A 19056-nucleotide genomic window follows, 5' to 3' on the forward strand; every position below is an offset into this window, starting at 1 on the left:
AACCAAGACAGTAATTCGTCTAGTGTACATCAGACCATAACAACGTAGCCCTGTATTGTGCTTCATCCTCTGTGCTCAAACAACCCCCCTGCAAGCAAAAGCCTAGTTTCTCCACGATCATAGAGATCCAGCATACCATAGGCCACCCTACAAAATCACTTCAATTAGGCCCTGAATGCAAACTCTGGATCCATTCTGTCTCATCTGGGTCAATGGTAGCACCTCCTTGGTTCTCATGACAGCAGAGCAAAGTGCCAGTACTGGCCTAGGAGCGATATTGACATCAGCTGAGAACTTAAACATTTAAACATTGAACATTTAAAAGTCAGCATTAGTGCAATTTCCCAAGTTACTGAAGATGGGTTCCTTAATCTTGCAAAAGGTTTCTAACTGGTGCCTGAATACAATTCAGAGTGTTTGTTCCCACTCATCCTAACCCTAATTATTGGAGCAAGCTGATTCTAAAATACCAAATCAGGAAAGGCTTCAGAAATGAGTCACTTTTTTGTGTATGTTGCACATATTAAAAATGCAGAGTGAAGAAAATCAAGAGTCATCAAAGCACAATTTCCAAACAGACATGCATCATTAAAAAGCCATTTAGTTTTATAGTTCAAGGTTAAGTTTGTTCCCAGAAGATGAGGTAATTTAGTTAAATAATAATGCTCCCATAAAACAAGCCCCATAATAGAATTCAGCCTTAGCGGTTGCAAAGGAAGGAAACTGTAACTTCTGTCAAAGCACAGGGATGAGATTAGCATTAATAAAGCATTCTTCACAAAGCAGAATGATAGTATACGGGGGAATGCACATCCAAATAGCCCTCATTTCCACAATGTTTCCTCTCAGATATGGGCTTTTTAATTAGCCAGAGGAAAGAAAACTGAAAGTGTACTTTCTCCTTCTCAGTCTCTCCCTGACTATTAATCTCTGTGCTGAAAATGGTGCCACCAGTCCATCATATTGTTATTAGCTAGTTGAGACGTAAAAGAACTACATTCATATTCCTTATCACAGCTCAGAGGTATTTCCTTTGTGTTACTAGGAGTATCTTGATTAGTTTTGGCCATGTCTGCAGGGAAGACACAGTTTATATTTTCCATAGCTAACATCATTTCTAGAAATAAAGCTTCCTTCTAGCGGTCTCCGGTATTTATTGGTGAGGTTTAATTGCTGAAGGGGTTGGACTGTTGATCCACAGAAGGTCCCTTATTAATTTCTCTTGGTTTCATGACTAAGTTTGAGGCAAACCTTTGACAGTGAATTCCTCCTCGAACTGGTTGGTGATTTTCTGCGAATCATTTGTTTGATGAATGTAATTTTTTTTCCTCTTTGAGACTGTGCACTGTCCACCAGCAGACGTGGACAATCACTCATTCGCAGAACCACAGAGGTATTCTGTTGGGAGGGATTTCAGAGGGCTACCTAGTCCTTTTTTCTGAGGTCTGGTGTTCCCTTCAGGTATTTCTTTAGTCTTTAATCTTTAATTTCTTAAAGGCACTTGAAATGGAGATCCTCCAATCTTCTCAGGTAATCGGTCAACATTACCTTGTGTCCTTCCTGAACAGGAGACCCACCAGTTCCATTTGCCATAGACATGGAGAATAAATTATTCCTTTTCTCTTTGCAGCAACCTACTTTACATATTTGAAGTCTGTCACCTGGAGATCCACTCACTTTTTTCTTCATTAAACGAAACAGCCCCCCAATATTCAATTATTTCATTTGAAAGGATGCAGCAGATGGGATCTGAGTACGTCTGGCAGTTTAGGGGCCGCCTTTTGCTACCTATATTACATGGTGTCACTTCTGCTTGTGCCTGGATGACCCCCAGAGCTGTGGTGTTAGGCGAGAGTCACACACAATCTTCTGCTGGAAATGATCCAGCTCTGCCGACCCAATTTGGTACACACAGCCAAGCGTAAGCGCGTGTGCAGACAAGCAGTCACAACACTTTTGCTTTCTGTTAACGTTCTGATAAAAAAAGCTCCCTGGCTAATCTGGTCACGGTAGCACAGGATGAAGCAGCCCTGCTGGTTCCTTGTGGCAGGTTTTGGTGGAGAAACCGCTAAGCGATATAACCCGCTTTTGGGTATAGCCAGCCTAGCACACTCACAATTATACTTTCCTTTTTGAGGCAGCTGATTTTATGTGATTAAAGCAGCTGAGGAAACCAGATTTAAAAAATCAAATGCTGGCAATGTTCCTGCTGGCTTAAGGAAAAGCTGGACTGTGTTCTATTTCATTTTATATTTGTTTTGCTCAGAAAGCTGAAGTGGACAGAAGTTTTAGGAGTGTTAATTGGAGATCAGCACAAGCCTCTAAATTATTTATGACAACCTGAGTTGTTTTGCATGTGGAAAATGGAAAAAAAAGAAACTGAAGAACAATGGCAAATGGCCACTGAATCATGGATTCCTCTCACCTCAGACGTTTCCTACTTTGGCAGCTTATGACTCTGGCTCCAGGTGGAGGATCAGGGTACACTTCACTGCGAATTTATTTTCAGGAGCTGTCATTAAGCTCTTTGAGTGCTTTTACTCACTGCAGTTTCTACCATCCAAAACCGCAGGTCAGGGGTTTACCCACTAGAGTGGCATGGCCTTATATATAGCAGCCCCCAGGACAGCTTTGCTAGTGTGGCCAAGCTCTTGCAGCATCTCACAAGCCATGGCAGCTGGCCAAGAGCCTCAGAGACCCCAGAGCTAAGGAAGAGCCCAGGGCGGCGCTGGCAGTTGGGAACGCGGACGCAGGATGGCTGAGCCCCCGGCCGCTTCTTGGTCACGCTGTATCCCACGTCTCTGTAGGGTATGCAAGAGGAACGCTTGAGGCAGTTAGGTAAAGTGACCTAGCCCTATATTTCTGAAAGGTCTGGAGTGGATCCCTTCCATTCTGGTCCTGTATCTTTGTCTTCTGCAAAAATCTCCCTGTGTCCGAGAATCCAGGGGCCAATAAAAAAGATATCTAAAAAACGTACCAATCGAACATAGTCAGCAGTCATTTAAAACAGAATGAAGTATTCGATGAGAAAAATGAGCTTCCTGCTCTGGAAGATTTCCTGATCTCAAGTTTCCCAAAATGCCATCACTAAACATTATTATCTTGGCTCTTTGTATCTCTAGTGTGTGTCATTGAAATGGCCTGAATGAAGTTGCTATTTGTAGTATGTAGCTCATGCAAAACTTGTATCAATGAAGCCAGTTTATTGCTTGTCTTGAGTTATTATGCAATTTGCTCTTCTATAGTAGCTCTCCTTGTCAATTCTGAGATCTCATGACTCACTGTCATGAGGGAGGCTTCTCCTTCCTGTGAGCTGTAATCAACTCACCACCAAATCTCTGCTTGCTCCTGCATATGGGATGACACCTCCTTTCTTTGTTGCTGGTTTCAGGAATGCAGCAATCAGATGTGCGTCAAAAATGTTTGTATTCAAATGAAGATAGCGAGGTAAGGCCCTTTTCTCCTCTAAGAAATGGTAGCTAAGCTTCCCTACCCAGTTCATTAATATTGAATTTTTTCTTGAATAACTGTTTGGGAAATGTTACTGTGGCTTGGTACGGACACTAGAGACTTTATAGCCAATGCTACACTTCTAATAGGTGCTAAAATAGTTATTTTAGCTAGTCAGATATTGCTATCACCCAGAGCAATGACTGAGTGTTGCCTGCTGCATCGTTCGTAACTTTACCCCTTACCGGAGGATACCCTAGGTTAGGGCCAGTCTGCCATGAAACCTGATGGAGGAACCCTGCTCCGGAAAGCACGTTGTTCCTTCCATCCCTTTCAGTTAGTGAAAGCATGTGCTTTAAGCTCACCGAGTATGAAAGGGTGTTCCTGAATCAGGGCAAATATGAACAAGCTCTACTGAAACCAAGAAAATGACCTGTTAAACTGACTCTTGGGAGATTCTCCTTTCAGTAGTGCTTGGCTAAAACTCAGGAGCCCAGTTCTGTCCCTTTCAATCTGCCCTGAGAGCATTTAGGTTTGAAAGTGTTTAACATGCTAGGGATCGGAGAAGGAAACAGGAGGGGGATCACTTGATACAGCCTTTTTTGGGTATCCTTTGGGAAATGCCTGCTCCTGGCTACAGTCAGGGCAACGAGACTCTGTGGGTCTCGGATGACTCAGGACAGCAGCTCTCTTCTCACCTGAGATTTCTGAGGTCTCTCCTTTTCTCCACCCTCTACTTTCTTCCTCCTTTTACCTTGCTTTCTTCTATCACCAGGGAAGAGTCCCTGGCTTGCTTGCTAGGCACCAAGGCTGTGGGATGCTCCTCTCACTCCACTGAAGCATAGAGTAATTGATTATAAGCCCTCTATTAAAAAGCAAAGCAAAACAGACCTAGTGAAGGGCATTTTGTCTTAGGTGAGCAGTCAAGCTTAAACATAGCTTCTGGAAGTGATATACAGCTTTGATTTATATTGGATTGCATAACAACTAATGGCATTTGCTCTATCACGGCTGTTTCCCGATAGCCAGATGGTTTCAGTGAGTGAAAGGGAACAGTAGCAAAACCTGTGACAATACCAGAGCACCCTTCATTTCTTTCTCGGTCAAGGTTTGCTGGTTTTGCCAAACAACCAGAGCTTATCCTGCCTCACGCTTCTTAAAAAAAAAAAAAAAAAAGCCCAGGAGCTGTTTTTCCTGGGGTCCACCCAATTCGTAAGTCCGTGAAGCATCTTTGCAAGATTCATGTGATGCACACCTGCATCAGCAGTGGTGGAATAAAGCACAGTAAAGATCTGCAGGGTGCGAATGAAATGTTCGCTGGCTTGTAGTGAGAAGAAAGGGTGATAACAGCAGCACCCTGGGAACATGCCCACTCCCACTTACTGCCAATACCTTCTCGCTCTCAAAAACACAAACAAGCCAACCCCATTTGCATGTTCATAGCTGGGATTAAGGGATTGCTGGATTAATGAGTGCTGCTATTTTTATCTAAATAATTGCGGTCCTAAACAACTGCTTGGAGGCATCAGTATGAAAGGCAAGATTCTGTGCTATGATTTGAAAAGATTCAGAGAGAGCTTATAGTCAGAAGCAGAGGAATATATGTCATCCAAATTTTAAAAATGCTTTCCCATATTTTAAACAGACTGAGGCAAGCTGGGAGAAGAGTGATTCCATCTACGAGTAGTGACACAGTGTATGCAGACTTAGTTTGCTTACCATAATACACTGACAGTAACTCTATTCACAGTAATTAGCTTTTCTATGCAGCTTCCTTTAACTATTTTACCTACTACAACCTCACCTGGGACTTCAGCAGCATGCTGTACCGTCTAACCCCACGGGCTGCCCATCATCGTTCAGCCAGGACTTGGGAGGAAGTCCTCTGAAGCGTGATCTTCTGGCTGTCTTTGGCTGAGCTTGTGCTAAGTGGATCTCTTGACTCAGTGCAGAGCCTGCAAGCCCACTTAAATCTCTCTGACCTCCTAATGAAGTATATAAAAGGGCTTCATAAATCTTCATCACTAAGAATTGCTTAAAGTCCTGCAAGGTTTCTTTAGTGGCTTTAACCACTAAAACAAGTAGACAGGCTCAGGTACATTTATCACGTTCTTCTTCACTGCTCCATGGATATTCCTTCTTTCCAGTATTTTACATGAGCTCCAAACAGGAGAGAGAGCACAAAAGTCGGAGCTCTGAGTCAGTGTAACTTGTCTCACAGTCTGTAGCTGTGCAGTATGACCACAGTCAGATCAGTCCTCTTCTTGGGTATACTCTCTGTGCAGAATCTGTATGCTCATCATTTACCCCTCTGTATTTAAAGCATTATAAGGTTCCTCATTTGAGAAAGAATCTGATTGCCACTTTCCCTACAAAAGCATGCTTCCAATCAGAGTCTGACAGCTCTGAAATGGATCAGTTACCTGCCTAGTCTTATATTTTTCCTTCAAATTCTGGCGACTTTGGTAATGGCTTCTTACAAATAGCATGAGTCATGTCAGAAATAACTGCCAACTTGATGGATAAGTAAGGGTTATTAGGAAAATAAATTATTTTTTAAAAATTATTTACGTACCACATTGTGGCCCCTGGAGTAAGCATGTCTTTATTTCCAGCAGGGGACCTTCTCAGCGCCTGAAACCTGTAGTTCCTCTTCTTCTGTACAGCTTATTCGGGGCTTCATCTCTGAGAAATGAGGACAGGAGAAACTTGAATGAGATGCACAGGTAAATAGAAAGATAATCCGGTGGAGGTAAGGTCACTGAAACCAAGGATGCAGCAAGAGTCTATCTTTGTGCGATGGGAAGGAGAAACCAAACAGCGGAACATATAAGGAAGTTTATATCTCACCGTAATTTGAAGAAATGGTTGCAGGAATAATTCTGTAGAAGATGAAGGGCTAAGATGCCATAAAGCTCTTGAAGGGCTGCAGGTCCTCATGGTCCAGCCTGCACTTGCATCGGTCATAATTTTTCAAGGGTGACTCCCTGCCCATATCGTTAGGTATTTTGTTTGTGCCATTAAGATGCGGTAAAATGCCATGGAAGAGCTTCATTAGATCCATTGGGACATTATCACATTTTTGATTTATTTATATTCCATAGGACATTCAAATCTCAGCCAACACTGGAACAGTACATGTGGAGCAGAAGCATGAGTGTACAGCCAAATAAGGCCTCCTTATTGAAAAGTTTGACAGTGAAGTCTTAAACCTGGCAAAAGCACAGGTCATGAATAGCAAAACATTCTGGGTCTCTAGTCTACATCAAGGCTAGTAGAAAAAAAATAACAGCTGATGAATATGGTGTAGGGTCAACACCCAGAGTGTGATATGTAAGGTGAGTTATCTGGGGACTAACGGAGATGTCCAACCTCCCTCTGAATTGCTGGTTATTTCTTCCATTGACTTCAGTGGGCTTTGGATGGGAGCCCTCACCTAAGATGTCATGATGTGATGCTGTTTCAGGTGAACTATTTGCATTGTTTTTAAACTAGGAAGCTATTGGATGGGTTATACTATGTACTTTGTTGTGTCCAGTAGAATCAGTTGGTTGATAAAGTGGTAGGGACACGCTTTTACCCTAATGAGGAAAAGATTATATTTTATCTGGCCTCCTGTATGGTAGAGGCTATTCAAGTTTGCCCAAGTGCTCACATAGCTGTATTCAAAAACTTGAAATAGATAGTTTTGAGTCCTCAAGTGAGAAATTCATAGGCAGAGGACAGAAGCAATCGAAGGTCCACCATTGCTTAAGGTCTGTGAAGAGGCAGGAAGCTGGAGAGATAAGAAGAGAGGCCCGGAAAACTTCATTAAGTGACTCATGGTCCATGCATTGAGGAAAGATGGAAGAACCCCAAATCCTGGCCAAAATGACTTGGAGGAAGTTCTTACTCAGCCCTGAATCACATAGATAGCTTGACCCTTAGCATGTAAGCAAAACACCTAAGGATATGATCAGAGAGCTGCAAGTGATGGATTATCACAGCTGGGGAGCGTAGGTAGCTGTTGCCCTATGGCCAAGACATGGCCAAGACATTGTCTCTGACAACATGCACGCTACTAACCTCATCCATTTAAGCCTTCCACTGACTGAAAGTTAGCCATCTAAATAAATCCCTTTAAGGGTATGACTTGGAAAGGTTCTGCCTACACTCTGTTTCTGCATGAAATAATTCACATGACTGCAAATCCCTACTGTAAATGAACTGGCCTGAGATAGAAAAGTAATATTGGTGCAGCACTTCTGTACTACGGCTTTGCAGCAGAGAAGCTACATGGCTGTGAAGACAATCGGGAAAGGCAAAGTTTAAGTTCCTACAATGAACTATCACACCATAGTCCCATGATACACTGGCTTTGGCAGCTAAGCTGCTATAACCAGCTGCTGCCCCAGATGCTTGTTCCCACCTCTGGCCTGCAGTTTGTCACCTCCTCAGTTGTGCCAAAACAAATGTGTGTAGGACAGTGCTTAAATCACTGCATGAAGTGATGGAAGTTAAAAATAAACCTATTCTGGGGAGGAGGAGGGGGAGAGAGATTTTTAACCCTAACCATTTCAGCCCTCTTTCTTCCACAAGATGGTCCCACAAGAAATTTCATTAACACCATGGGGGGAAGGCAGTGGGTTGCTGCACTGGGGCTGGGATGACTCCTCTGGTCAGAGGAGTCCCTCCAGGCACGGAGAGAGATTTTCTAAAGCCAGTTTTGCACCAAATTCAATATACTGTAGAATTACACCTCCAATATATAGAACTACGCCTTCCTCACAAGGGTCAAAGTTAGACTCCGGTCTAACTTTCTCGCTTTATAAATGAATGCTCGTTATAATCGTTCTGAATGAGTATTAGCCTCCTCCACATTTTGCTATGGCATGGCTAGATGTTACCCATTAAAATCTGTTCAAATACAAAACACACAGTAAACTGAGAATAAGAAGAAACATCACAACAGATACCAAAAAGGTTTTATTTAGTGAAGCTCATTACATGATCAACTAAGAAAATATTTACACATTCCTTAAATAACATAAAATGACTGAGGAAAAACATCTGAAAAGAGTTCAAAAGGTTGCGGTACAGATATGATTTGGCAATTTGAAAAATAATTCAGCAACTTGCTTTTGTTTTGGTCTTGGTTGTTTCTGTACTCTGATGAGCTTCCCTGTGAGAAAGCAAGTTACAGGCAGAGTCTTGGTTATGTGCTACAGCTCAGACGCCTTGACGATTCACTTCTGTTTGAATACAAAACACAGGCGCTTGCATACAGTGCTACTGTCAGATTGCACCCATGAGGCACTGTACTGGCAGAAATAGCAGTGAGGCATGTAAAGTGCATGCATGTAAAAGACATCTTTCAAACTGCTGTAAAGTTTCTGAGATAAATAATTAATTGATTTTTTTTTTGTTGAATTGTTTGTCGATGTTTTTCAAAACACTTTTAGTGATATCGATTGAGTTTTAAAGCCCTTTTCAGGAAAAAAAAAAAAAAGGCAGTAGTTTAATTTCTGATACACAGAAAAATTAAGAGGCATTCTGACTTTCAAATCAAGACATACTCCTTTGGGTCTCCTGGTCTGTCTCCTGGATCACACCAGCTCCTGGATGCTTGAGTATATATAGTCAGGATTTAAATTTAAATAGCCAGACTCTGAGAACGTTGAGTACATCCTTCAATTTTCTTCTAATAAACAGAGCCAAGGGCATAGTGAGTCAGTTTTGTAATTAGATGATATAATTGTCTCATGAACTCTGTACAAATTACCTCTTCTCCGTATTGTTTTTGCAGCGTATTGTTTTTGTTGAATAATATGGCACATATCCAGTTTATATTGCAGTCAATAAATTACCCGGGTTTATAGCTTGATGGGCCACAAATGAATAACTGGCATAACAAAAGTAATTAAGTCATTATCCTTTTTAATACTGTCAGTACTGTTCATTTAGGCCATTAAGTTTATGTTTAATTATTAACACTTTTCCTTAAAAACATCTTTTTGCTTTTTTTTTTTTTTACCAAGAGGTAACTGCAGATGAAACACATTGCTCAGCCTTTAACAAGTTTGTGATTCTAAGGTGGACACTAGAGTGTGGTGATGTAAAGGAAATTGCATTTTATTACATTTTAATTAAGTAGGTCAACCTGCGCAGCCCTTTCTCCAGAGAAACTCCCGCTGGAATCTGGTCCTTAATCATTGCACTTTATTTACTTCTTGAGCTTTACACAGCAGGATTCTGCTTTCCAAATAGAGGACTGATAAAATAATTTAAGCCATTTAACAGTACAATTTTGACATTCAGGCTGACAGATACTGGGAACCATGGTAATGCTGAATACCCTGAAGGATACATATTGCTATTCCTTTCAGAAAAGAGCAGTACTCCAGTAGACTGGGGTCTGCCTTTAGGCAAAATGTTGGCGTCAAGACAGTCGATGAGCCAGGCCCAGCCCCCGAAACCCCATGAGGGTGGTTGGCGGGCGCTTCGTGCCCGCCTTGGGGCACTGGTTTGGGGCGGCAGCTCTTCCTGCAGAGAGCAGAAAGCATGTGGGGCCGGGGTGCAAACATCCCTCCCTGGGGAGGGGCATGTTTCGTTTCTGTTTAAACCAGGGTGCACTCGGGCCTCGCCGGCAGCGCCGGTACGGCACCTCCTTCTCCCCTTCACTGCTGCCTGAGCACGGGCGAAGCTCACTTCTTGCTGCAGCTCTGGCCCGACTTACCGGCTCCGAGTCTGTATTTTTTTTTCTGTTCTCTTAAAGACAGTAAAAGAGCCCTGAATAAGACTGTCCCTATCAGCCGCCCCTTCCAGTCCACTAGCATTTCTCTCTAATTCTACCCTTAATCATAACAAAAAGAAGAGCGTAGCCTGCTTTCTCTGTGATAACACCAGCTCTGTCCAAATAGCCCAGAACACTTGAAGGATTCAGCCTAAATGCTCTCATTCAATGTTCAGCTAAGCTCTTCTCGGGCCCATCCTGCTCATTTTGTCCAGGTATGTAACCCTGTTACATCCAGTGGGCCTACTTTGCCAGCTCAGATTTACGTATTTGTTTTCTGATTCTCTCTGTAGACTCATCCTAGTCAACTCTATGTCCCACAAATTCAAATGGTTAGCTACAATTAACATATTTTTGCCCAGAATATTTTTTAACTGTCTAGTAATTACCGGTCACAACTATTCACTTCTCCTCTATGCACTTATTAAAGGAAACACTTGTGGAAGACGTGTCACCTTCTGGACCTTAGAAGCACACCCCAGACCAAGCAGGCACAAGCAAAATACGTTTTTCCATTTCTTGCGAGGCAAAACGAACTTCATTTGCTTGAGAAACTCCCTCTAAAGAAGATATCATTCAACAAATCTGCTGACGCTATCAAAAGCAAAACTGAGAAGATCTGAAAACTCAGCACAGGCAGCAGACTGGGTCTGCAGGATGGAGCGTCGCTATTCTTGCAGGTAGGAAGAACTAGAACTAGCGTTGCAATTGAAATTCTATTTTTAAGCTGAATTATATCCCCCTGAAATTGCAAGAGTGAATTATCATGGACAGCCCTCATGTAGGCCCCTACCCTTTTCAGTAACAAAGTTAAAAATGTTAAACTCCAAGCACAGACTTCTGACTCTTGAGCTAGCAGAGAAGCTGGAGACGGCAGCGGGCTGTTGCATTCTCCGTGCCCTAGTCACTAGCGGGAGAGCGGCAGGTTTTGCCGTGGTTTCTGGCAGCTGAGCAGGGCTGAGGAGCAGAGATCTTGGGTATTAGTCCAGGCTCCGAAGGGAAGAGAGGCCGGATGTTACAGACATTTCCTCCTACTCCACAGGTAACCCTGTTAGCCAAATTGAAAAAACAGAGGAAGATTCAAAGCACCTTTTTGGTTCTTTGCTTCAAAGTTGATCGTTTTATTTGGAGAGTTAAATAATTCCAAAAGAAAGTGAAAGACTTTATTTTGGATAAAAAGGAAATGTTTTGACTGACTCAAGAGTTTTTGGAGGGAAGCAGTTTAGCCTTGTGCAGAAATTGAAACATTTTCACTTATATATTGTTACTTAAAGCTGTGGTCGTTACAGATGGGCTGGGGCCCCGCCGGGAGTGGCACTGCACTGGATATCATGCTAAGGGCATTTGCGGGGAAAGCTGACACCTTCCCTCAGCTGTGCTCCTTGAAGCCATCAAAACTGCATGCCCGCAAAAGCCCACTTCACACACTTTCTTACGTCCTTCTTGCACTAGCTGATGAATATGAGAGAGAATCCAAATGTTGGCTGCCACCTCGCTTCCTTGTGTCCGTCTCCAGGCTCCCGCCAGGGGCTGCAAGCACTTCAAGCCCCAGAAAGAGGTGCTTAACCACGGAAGCTGCCTGCAGCCGGCACTGGAAATATGAGGGGCTTCATGTTTGGGCTTCACGTCAGCTGGAGGACACCGTGTGCACAGGGACTGAATCGCAGCTGGGACGTCAGGTCCCAGAGGAATGTCCGTGGCTGAGCTAAGACCGTTGTGTTTTCGTTTCCCAACCTGCCCGGGGCTTCAATAGACCATCTCTGCTAGGTTTAGCTGTGATGCCATGCCATTTTATTGCCTCAACTGTTCTTTTCACCTTTCCGCTAGGGATACTGGCCCCCCACAACTAGTGGCAATAGCGCTGTGAAGGGATGCCAACAAATCTGACAGAGCCTGACGTGAAGCACAGGGAGCTTCTACCTTATGCTTATTACTGTTAAACTCATTACAGGAACTATATTAGTTGCTGAGTTAGCACTGGATGGGTTTGTGTGGTACCAATAGCTGCCTAGATGCAGCAACAGAACAGTGTTAGGTGTCTGAGTGTTTCTGCGACAGGACCTGCTTAAAGCAGGTTAAGCTGCAATTGCAACTGCCAAGGCAGTGAAGCAATCCCTATTGCTAAACCCAGAACGGCCTCATTAGCAGGGTTTATTGCTTCGATAGGTATTTCCATGGAGGTTTCTGGGGCTGACCCTTCATACTGAAGTCACCGTGAATGGGGACTCTTTCCAGCTGAATAAGTTGACTTAGAGCATTTGAGGATCTAGGTAAATGAGCAAAGATACAGAACCAGGGCTTCTTTGTAAGCAATAAATCAGATGCACTACAATCAGCACATAATTTCATTGTCAGAAGAGCTAACCTACAGCACTGTCATAACAATTAAAAGTGCATTGGCGCAAGGCTGAAATAAAGCAAGTCCTACCTACAAACCTGTAGTGAATCTTTTCTGTAGTACTTCACAGCTGAATATTGGAGTTGAATGTGGCTGAATTGATGCTTGATTGACCTCAGAAAATACAAAATGCTCCAGATACCATCCTGGTTACTAATCATAAAAGCATTTGTTAGCAGCAAATCTTGGAGGTTATCTTGGCATAGAATTAGTTGGTTCAGAGCATATTTGTTGTTCAGAGTATCGAAAATGCCTAAATCCATTTTTTTTCCTTGAAAATAGACAAATTGTACCTTATGTCAGCCTTCACACTGATTTACTCTGAGGATTGATTATTTAAGAAAAAGGCTCCCTAACTGTTGATATTATGAATACTGAAAATAATCAGTGAAATTAGGGTTATTTCCGTCTACTATGCTATGTGTTAGATCCTTGAATTCTTAGGCAGGTATTATGCCCACCAAGGACGATGAATGCAAAAAATGACAAAAGAGTGAAAAAAAGTCTTATATATACCAGACTACACTCCCTTTTGCTCATATTCATCTAATTCGTATTAAACTAGAGTATTTTGGCTCCTTAACATTCAGTCATCTGTGAGGTTTTTTAATACATCAGTAACAGCAGTGGAACAATACACAGCATAGCCAGCTAGTTACAGGCATCTGTTTCAGTAACAGACTTTCCAAGTGTTGCTTCTATTATTTGAAAATATTGATGCTATTTATTAGCTAATTAGATGTTCCACATGACCAGCAATAACAGCAGTACAAAACAAGGCTTTCCTAAAGTCGTCGAAAAGTGCAAATGATTCGCGCAGCCCCTTTGGTCCTGGAGGCTCAAGTGAAATGGATATACCCTGCCAGTGTATTATTGCATGACCGAAATGGAAACTGCTGCATTCACAGGGTGAACGTACATATTTGTACGCTTAATTGCAAATACGGGGCTACGTCCACCGGTGTCCATTGACACCGGGGGGGGGGGGGGGGGAAGGCGAGAGAAAGAAAGGAAGAGAGGCGTTGCCTTTCTTCTGCGTGAGGGGGTGAGGTAGCCGTCACCTCCCAGCCGTCTCGGGAGCTGTGCGGTGCCTGGCCGAGACCTGCCCCCGCGGCTCTGCCCGCGCCCTCCGCCCAGCAGCCGCGCCGGGGCCGGGGGCGGCTGCACCCGCCGCCCCGGAGGCGCCGCAAATTTTTTAAAACTTTTTTTTTTTTTTTAAGTGCAGCTCGGAAGGGAGGCTGCCGCTTTTCGCCGTCCCGGGGGTGCCCCCGCCCTGTGCCGGGGTTTGGTGCGGGGGCGGCGAGGGGGCATTTTGTCCGTCACCTGGTCGGAAACCTCCTGCGGATGCGCTCAGTCTGTGTGCTGCCTGCATGTGAATATGGTGGCCGCGTCACCTCACGGATGAGCGCTTAGAGACGGTTTTCTGAAATTTTAGGGTAGCTTCCCCACCCCCGTCTGCTTGCGCATACCTTGGTCCTGAAGCAAGAGAGCTCTGCCTACTCTTTCTAGCAAAGAGGAGCAAGACTATTAATAGGCTACCTAATTACTCTGGGGTGTTAATTCTGAAGTCTCTAATTCTGTGATGTGGTTGTTTTGATTTGTTTTTCCAGCCCAATGTGACTTTCATTTACAAAACTGGTCAAACTCGCTCTAGCAGATAGTCTAAATTTTAAAATGAACTTTCATTCCAAACAGGAACAAACCGTCCAAATTCTGACATTTCTCATGAAATGGCAATTGAAAAAAAAAATGTTTTGGATCAACGGAAGCATTTTGCATTTTTTGTTTTTGTCTGGAGCTTGATCTTCGACTGTTCGGTGAAGCCAGGTAAATTATAATAAAAATTGTTTCAAAACGGATGTCAGGTGTTAGTTACAAGGTCAACAGAGAAGGTGCGACGTGATCACAGCGCTTTGCTCTGATAGTGTTCAAAATGAAAATGTAGAGAAACAGACCTATTCCCGCACAATGCTTCCACGTGGATGAATTAATATTATCCTACGAGAGACATTTCGCTGGAACGCTCTGACCGCTCCTGAGGATTTGCTGGATTTTCTAGCAGAGAAAGGAGAATGCAGTGATCAGCGGCAGATTGGTCAGACAGATTTCCAAGCACGAAACGATATTTTCTGAATGACGTGCAGTAGTGCCAACAGACGGCCCAGGATATGCTTATTAAAAGGGGCTTTTGCCTTTTTTTTTCCCTAAGTAGAAAAGAAATAAGTCTCTGCAACCATTGTTGTAGGGTTGGAGGCGGAGGCAAGATAACTAAGTGCAGATCGGATGTGACATTACCTAATTTCACCTAATAACGGAGAGAGGGGGGAGGTGAGGAGAAGAAGCTTTTACAGAAAGCGGTGAGGTGGGGGGAAACCACAGCTCCCCTGTGCTCTGCGCAACTGCAACACCAGCTCGCTCCCGCCATGAGTTTTCGCAGTGAGAAGCCTGGGAAATTTTCGCCTGGACTTTGTGAGTCCGACGGAGGAGCCGGGAGCCCGAAAGCCTCCCCCGGCACCCGCACGGCAGCGGCGGGGGCTCACCGCCTGGCCTCAGCCTGAAATTAAAAATTTTAATAACCGTCATCGCCAAGAATACGTGGCACCAAGCCCCTCCGCTGCAGAGCGAGGGCACGGAGATATCTAGGCACCTCGATACAACAAGGATCAGAAACAGGCCGTTTTAGTAACCGCCCTTAAAATTAAAAAAAAAAGGGGGGGAGGGAAGAAACGCAGCACAGCCAAACCCATCTCCTCATTTTAAAAGCCTCTGGACTGTGTCGGAAAGAGAAATGAAGTGCATAGGTGCGAGTTGGGGCGGAGAGCAGCAAAATCCTTGCAGTGTTTTTTGCAGTGATTTTTTCGGGTGCTGCGTTTGTGCCGGCTCCCGCTCGGGTTTGCCGCCCCGGGAGCCGCAGGGCACGCCGTGTCCCCGTGCGCCCTGCGCCGCCGCGGAGGCGGGGGATGCGCGGCGAGGGGCAGCGCCAGCTCCCGGAGTCCGGTTACGCAGGAACAGGAGCCTCTCTTCTATGTATGTTGTTGATTTTAATACTTCTTTTTTTTTTTAACCCTGAAATTATTAACCAGGCGGACCTCAGAGACTGGAAGGTAAATAAAAAGAAGCTGCCGATCATTATTAAAAAAATAAATAAATAAAATGACTCCCAGCCACCTATTGCATAAAAGTCCGTGCGGGCTCTCCGCAGGTTGTTTGGACGCGCGGGGTTGAAAGCCACGGTGGAAATCACCCAAAAACCCAGCGGCAGCAGGTCAGCGGTGCCGGGGAGGCCGCCGACTACAGGGGGGGTGACAACCTCCTGCCACCGCTCCCGGGCTGCGCTGCCGCCGGGGGTGGGGGGAGGCTGAACCGGGCGCGGAGAGCGCCCGGAGCCGGGGCAGGGTGTCCTGCCCGGCTGGGGGCACCCGGGGGGCCGTGCCACCCCCAGGGCCTCCGGTCTGCGGCCGTCAAGAGCGGCTGGAGCTAAAGGCCGGCCTCTGAGCGCCCAGCGGCCCTTCGCTAGAGGTTTTTGGGAAGGACAACACAGCCCTCCTCGTCCTTGCGGCTCCCTGGGACACGCCTGATCGCTTGCAGAGGCCCCCCCCCCCCCCGCCCCCAGCGCACTTCTTGCTCTGCTGTGGACAAAATCCTGCAGCTTTTGGGGCCGAGCTGCACGAAGTGCCTCTCGGAGGCTTTCCCTGCTCCCGGCTATCCCGCCAGGCCCGAGGGGATGGTGAGGGGCGACAGGCAAGGGCACGTCCCGTGCCCGTCCGTCCCCGCTCCCTCCCCCCGCCCCGGGCTGCCCCGCGGAGCCGCGCTGGGCGCCGCGCAGCGAGCAGCGCCGGGGAGCAGGGGGGGGCGACGGGCGGCCCAGCCATTTCTCCCGCGTGGCTGGACACGCCGTGAATGGCGCTGATGCCCCGATCGATAAATCCGCTTCAATGTCACAGCCGCTGGGGAATGGAAACACTCCGTATCATGGGGTGGCCTTGATAAAAGTATATTTTAAGGAGTCCGGATAAGGGAGCGAGAGAAGAGAGGGGGAGAATTGCCCAGCACGTCGCCTGTAATAACCGCTACGCTTATCAGCCTGGCCTAAACTCTCCAGCAGTTTCTAAAGTACATTAAGTTACATAAACACGGCTCGGAAAAGAATACACGCCATCCTGCGATAGCCACCAAAGTGACCCCGCGCACCGCGCTGCCCCGGAGCCGCCTCCGCCGCGGCCGCCGCGCCCGGGCGCTGCCCGGGCCCGGGGGCGGCAGCGATGGGGCCAGGCCGGAGCCTTCCCCCCGCCCCAATTCACTCCCGGTAAAAACCAGCAGGCTTGCACAGACCGAGGGGGAAGGAGCAACCGCACTGCGCCCGCACACGGGTTTCCTCCGAAACTCCTTTCGGGTGTTAGAAGCGCCTAACGCGGAAATTCGCCTTAATGGGACGCAAACCCTTTTTTCAGGGTTTGTAACCCCTCTCCTCCTCTGTTTGGCCGCAACCAGCAGGAGCAATGGTTACTTCGCGGATCAGCTGGGTAGGAAGCGAGAGCTAACCACTACCTTCCCAGCGGTGCCTCCCAGCAGCCGCAGCAGCATCCCCCTGCCTGGCTATTCGCCTTAAAAACGCCAGGGCGCTCGCCACCCAGCTGTGCACCCAGGCGTTCACCCCAGCCCGGGGCAGGAGACACGCGAGAGGATCCCGGGAGCACCACATCCCCCCTCGTCCGCAAGCGCTCGTTTTGCCCCTGAGTGAGCGTTACGTCAGAAGAGTGTGTTTTGGGAAGGGAGTGACGTCATCGAAGGCAGCCGTTGAAGGCTACACGCATTGAGCGGTGCGGGAGCAAACCTGAACCGAAAAGGAGCGAGGCTAGAGAGGAAAAGGTCGATTCGAAATGGTTTTCCACGCTGATCCTAATTCAAGCAAGGTTTTCTTATCGGGTCTATTGGAGGAAATAAAACGAAACTTGTAGCCTGGTTATAAAGTAAACACGCTAATCAGCGGTGGAAAAAAAAAAAAAAAGCAAAACGAGGCGCCTGGAGTGTAAACCACAGGTCACTTTGGAGCCACGGGAGGGAGGCGTCTGCCAGGCCAGGGTGCCTAACCTTCCTCCCAGCCATCCTCACCTCTCAGGCTCACGCACACCTTCTCCTCGCGGCGCTGGAGAGATGCCGCTGCCGCCGCGGAGGGCGCGCAGCGCCGGCGCTGCCGGCCCGGGCAAGGGCTCTCCGGCGGGCTGGGGCGACCTTGGGCCACACGAACACCAAATCCCCCGCCCCGAGCGAGCAAAGTCTGCCCCGGCACGTCTGCCGCTGGAAACCGCCGCATCGCTCGCCTTATATCCATCTGAATCTCCCCTGCCCTACGCCCAAAACACTCTCTGGTTTAGCTCTGGTGAGGGTCATCTGAAAGACTTAAACGAAATACGGAGTTTAGAGCCGATACTTCGACGCATTTCAACAGAGGCATTTCTTGTTATAGCAACCAAGCAGGAAAGAAGCGGTGTTTGCGAAATATCACTACACCGTGGCTTCCCCTGCTCCTGTCGCGCTTTTGCAGATACAATCTCGGAAAAAAAATGTTTAAGTTACAAATTTGAATCGGAAGACACTCAGTGCGTTTCAAGACAACGAACGAATCACTGCTCACGCCTACTGCTTGCAAACGCTTCTCTTCTATTTCATATTAACACCACTAACGTATATCTAAAATAAAAAAAGAAAAATCATTTCAATCTGACAGAGTGACAGAAAGAACAATGTTATTTAAACAGTACTGAGAAGAGAGACGTATCGCCTTTAATCATACAGTTCAAAAGAGAAACGGTTCCTTGCGTATCTGGTTATTTTCCGATCAACACCCTACCGCGCTATACCACAAAATTAGCCAGCACGATTAAAACGCAGAATAGGTTCACCCGCACAGGCAGAGCGGACGCTTACAGCCAGCAGTTTACAGTATCCCCAGTAATGCAAGTGCTTCTCTTCCCGTTCACCTTGCCTTGAAAGACGGAGGGAAAAGCCGCTCGGAGCCCGAGAGCAGCCCGGCGCCCCGGCTGCTGGGCAGCGGTGTCTGCCGGGGGCGCATCGCGATCGCGGCCGGCTGCGGGGAGCCCGGCTCTGCTCTAGCGCAGCCCGCGCCGCAGAGGACTCTTTCTGTACAAACTGATGATGACAGATATCCAGCTGATAACCTCTGGTGAACGAAGTTATTTTAATTTCCAGTCACTTTCCTGCTAAGTACCATATCAGTTTGTACACAGCTGAGATAAGAGGACGGGGAGGGGGGTGTTTGGGGAGGGGGGAAAGTGGGAAGAAAAAGAGAAGAATGAGAAAGAAACGGAGGAAAAATGCCTACCCGCCTGCTGCTAGGCTGCATCCTAGAGCTTGCTTTGGCTTCACCTGATGATTGGGGCAACTCAAGGAGGAGCCACGTCCCCCCCCCCCCCTC

The 19056-nt window shown here is 46.5% G+C and overlaps 1 long non-coding RNA gene across 3 annotated transcripts in view; it reads right to left on the minus strand.

The window, feature by feature from the left end:
• The window catches only part of LOC138066017 (uncharacterized), a 46134-nt gene extending 27082 nt beyond the window's left edge, over positions 1 to 19052 (minus strand). For 2 of the 3 annotated variants that reach the window (XR_011139156.1, XR_011139158.1), the window contains exons 1-2: positions 18964 to 19035; positions 6026 to 6135 (exon numbers count right to left, since the gene is read on the minus strand). This is a non-coding gene — a long non-coding RNA (uncharacterized lncRNA). Of the gene's footprint in view, positions 1 to 6025; positions 6136 to 18963 lie in introns of all 3 variants that reach the window. The other variant, XR_011139157.1, reaches the window with a different exon arrangement.
• Between the last annotated feature and the right edge of the window lie 4 nt (positions 19053 to 19056).

Source organism: Struthio camelus, chromosome 2 (assembly GCF_040807025.1).
Source record: "Struthio camelus isolate bStrCam1 chromosome 2, bStrCam1.hap1, whole genome shotgun sequence".
NCBI classification, from domain to species: Eukaryota; Metazoa; Chordata; class Aves; order Struthioniformes; family Struthionidae; genus Struthio; species Struthio camelus.